The following is a 4,053-nucleotide window of genomic DNA, read 5'->3' as shown; positions in this document are numbered from 1 at the left end:
ATCAGGTCAATGCCCGCGCTCCGCGGCTGTAAAGTAGACTATTTGTCCCATCATGCAACATTAGGAAACCGGAAAAAGGCTACCATCGAGACGAGGACGTCAAACACGGGGTGCTAGCGCGGCACTTTTTTGGTGGGAGGACCAGCGCCAGAGACTTCCCGGGTTAGAACACACGGGTGACTAGGACCGCGACTTCTTCTGGTCCTGTAGTTGTTGAGGATAAAGTGGCGGTCGTGAATGCGGCTCCTCGTAGTCGCCGGCTTCGATTCAAGTTCTTAAGGATCAGAGTTTTAGACTCGGGAGTTACGATAAGTTTACAATAGTGACAAACTGGAAATTAGTGTAAATATCCTATCAACCAAGAAGGATGTGATTAATGAAAATATTGATGTATCACCAGTCTGCAGCTTACATACAGCTCGACAATCCTATCAAAAGGAGAGGAGGGCATTTATAAGGAAAAGGTCAAATTAAGGGGAAGTAAGAAAGCTTAAGAGTTTCACAGTAAGTGTGCAAGGAAGCACATACACGTAATTGAGAAAGGGACCCTTCTTACTCATTTTTGTACCCCTTTAAAAGTAATTAATAGCCTGGCGTCAGTGGCTCACGCCTGTAATCTCTCAGGAGGCAGAGATCATCAGGATCAAGGTTCGAAGCCAGCCTGGAAAATGGTTCAAGAGACCCTATCTCAAAAAAACCCATGACACAAAACGAGGACTAGTGGAGTGGCTCAAGATATAGGCCCTAAGTTCAAACCCCAGTACCGCCAAAAGAAAGAAAAGAAAGAATTATTAATATAGCCGGCTCTGGTGGCTCACTGTAAATCCTAGCTACTCAGGAGGCAGAGATCAGGAGGATAGAGATTCCAGACCAGTTCCCCTTCCCCTGCTCCTCCCCTCTTACCCATTCCTCTCCCCTTCTCCTCCTCTCCCCTAAGGCAAATAGCTCCTGAGACCCTATATCCAACACAAAAAAGGGTTGGTGGAGGAGCTCAAGTGGTAGAGTGCCTGCCTAGCAAGCATGAGGCCGTGAGTTCAGACCCTAGTGCCACCAAAAAAAAATAATAATTAATGTACAAAAAGTTTTGTGGGATGGGTGTGTAGTTCAGTGGTAGAGTACTCACCTAGCATGCACAAATCCCTAGGGTCCATCCCCAAGACCACAAAAGGAAAAATTAATACCTAATACTATTTATGATTAGGAAGCCAGGCATCGTTAATGTGTTAATTCATTTAATTAAAAAATAAAAAACTTTTGAAGCTAGACCATGGGGTTGGGGGGGAAACTGCTCAGGCTTTTTGGAACATCTTAGTCACCCTGTAGAATGTAGACATTCCAGATGATAGCTCCAGATGATCCCAGCATTCTGAGCATTCCCATTATGGTGCTAGACATGTGAATGAAACCTCCCAGACCAGTTCATCTGCCCACAGAACACCACCAAGTGAAGCATAGTGAGTACCACATGGGAAAAATTAATCCCACCCACCCATCCCCCTAGCTGAGCCCTATTCAAGTTTCTGCCCCGTAATATTAAGGCTATGTGAACTATAATAAAAAAGAAGCTGTTGTTCCACAAAAAAGCAAACAAAACAATTATGAGATAGGTTTTCATTTTACGGAGGAGGGAACTGAGGTATAGAGAGGTTACTTTGTGCCAGGAACTATATAAGTCATTGAAGATACAATCATTGACCAAGTATATATGGGCTTCTATCTTAGCTCAGTCACAGACTTCCTGGAAATCAGAAAATCAAGTAATCTTTTAAAGTATGATGATACATATGAAGAGAGGTAAAGCTGCACAGAAGCTTCAAGTTAGGGCTCTGCTAAGGGACTTAATAGGACTTCTTATGCAAATGTCCTTTCAACTGAGAGCTGAGTGATGGATAAGAACTAGGGCAGGATTGGAAGGAGTGGAGAGGGGAAGTGTTTCAAGCACAGGAAACAACATATGCAAAGGATCAGAGATGCCAGTGCACTGCTTTAGGAATGTAAGGAATTAGTGTAAGGCTGCATAGGGGGTTTCTGGTGGGGAGTGTGAAAAGTCTAGGAAAGAATGGAAATGTCTCTATAAATAAAATTTGGGCTTTACTCTGAGGACAGTGAGAAGCTTTTCCAAAGTTTAAATTTGAGGAGTGGCAGGGCACATTGGTGTTTTAGAAAGGTTGATGCAAGGAGGGCTGGCAGAGTGACTCAAGTGGTAGAGCACCTGCCTTGTAAGTATGAGGCCCTGAGTTCAAACCCCAGTACCACCCTCCCCCCACCAAAAAAAAAAAGCTTGCTGTGAGCCTCTTATGGTGGTACATGCCTATAATCCCAGCACTTGGGAGACTGAGGAAGGTAGATTTAGAGTTTGGAGGACAGCCTGGCTACATAGGGTTCAGTCTCTTAAAAAAAAAAGTCACTGTGGCTGCTATGTTGGGAATGAATGGGAGAGGAGCAGAACTATAAACAAGAGGACTGGTTAGGTCGTTAGGTTATATCATCTGTGCTAAGCAGGTGATTGTTATAAGGCTAAAAGGAAGTAAGGAGGACTAGTGGTGTAGCTTAGTGCTACAGCATTTGCTAACATGTTCAAGGCTCTGAGTTCCATCCTCAGAACTGCCAAAAAAATAAAAAAAGGAAAGTTGGAAAAATACAAATTACAGTATTCAGTAATCAGTTGAATCAAAGTAGGTGGTAAGGAAATAAGAGAAATAAAGCTAGCTGCTGGGGTTCTGGCATGCATAATTGTGCACATTCTGTGTGCTCGAGCAGATGCTAGTACCACCTCTATCATAATGATTATTATCATGCTACATTCTAACTGTATGAGAGGGCAGGGACCTTATTTGCTCATAATCAATAATCTCTAGCATATGGTTCCTGCCTAGCACATGTGGTAGTAAGCATTCAATAAATATTTATTGAATTTAAGTATAACAGAATAGTGGTACTGGAAGAGAAACAGGATTCTGAGGAAAGTTGACATGTTCAGTTTAGTACATATTGAATTTGTGGTACCCGTGAAATATCTACATAGAGTTTTTCTGTGCACAATGAATTAGATGGGAGCTCTAAAGATCTGAACTGGAAATACTGTTCTTAGCAGAATATGGAAGTCATTTGAGAGAATAAGACTACCCAGGGATAACATGTAGCGTATACAAAGGGTACAGAATCTCAGACAGGCTTCTAAGGTTTAAGGAACAAAGAGAGGAAGGTCCCTCCCTTAGCCACAGAGGAGTGACCAGGAAGGTAAAGAGAAGGATACCAGCAGAGTATTGGTCAATTGAGTTGCTTGCTGCTGAGATGTCAAACAATACAAGGACTGCTAAGCATCTACTAAGGTCAGGCTCCTAGAGAAGTGCCTTGGAAAGGTAGAAGAGTAGGGGAGAAGAAATGGAAACCCCTATGTGTAGGCAATTTCTTCAAGAAGTTAAATTCTAAGAAGCAAATGAAAGAGACAGACAGACAGACAGGATAGTAACTTGAGGATCCAGAAAGGTGGAATTTGTCTAAAGATGAGAGAGATTTGAATAAGTTCAAAAGTAAGTGGGAAGGATGCAGAGTGGTTCAAGTGGTAGAGCACCCCGCCTAGCAAGTGCAAGGCCCTGAATTAAAACCCCAGTACTACCAAAAACATTAAAAATAAAACAGAAATAAATGAGAGTCTAGCCACAATGTACTACCACAACTATAATCTCAGCACTGAGGAGGCTGAAGCAGGAGGATGGAGTTTCAGAGTTCCAGGCCATCCTGAACTATGTAGTGAGAACTTGTCTCAAAAAAAAAAAAAGAAGAAGAAGATAGAATGGGAATGAGTGAATAAGGAAAAGCTGAAGTGCAGGAGAGGGTGCCTGCCTAGCAAGGGTAAGGCCCTGAGTTCAAACCTCAGTACTGCCAAAAATAAAATACAAGAGAGCTAGCTTTAGAGAAGGCAGAAGAGGATAATATTTGAGCACTTAAGAATTAGATGGACCAGGTACAGGTGACTCATGCCTGTAATCCTAAATACTCAGGAGGCAGGAAGCAGGAGGACCATAGTTCGAAGCCAGCCTGGGCAAATAG

The sequence above is a fragment of the Castor canadensis genome, chromosome 8 (assembly GCF_047511655.1).
Source record: "Castor canadensis chromosome 8, mCasCan1.hap1v2, whole genome shotgun sequence".
NCBI lineage: Eukaryota > Metazoa > Chordata > Mammalia > Rodentia > Castoridae > Castor > Castor canadensis.
The sequence above is the reverse complement of the archived record's forward strand: the minus strand, read 5'-3'. Positions refer to the sequence as shown.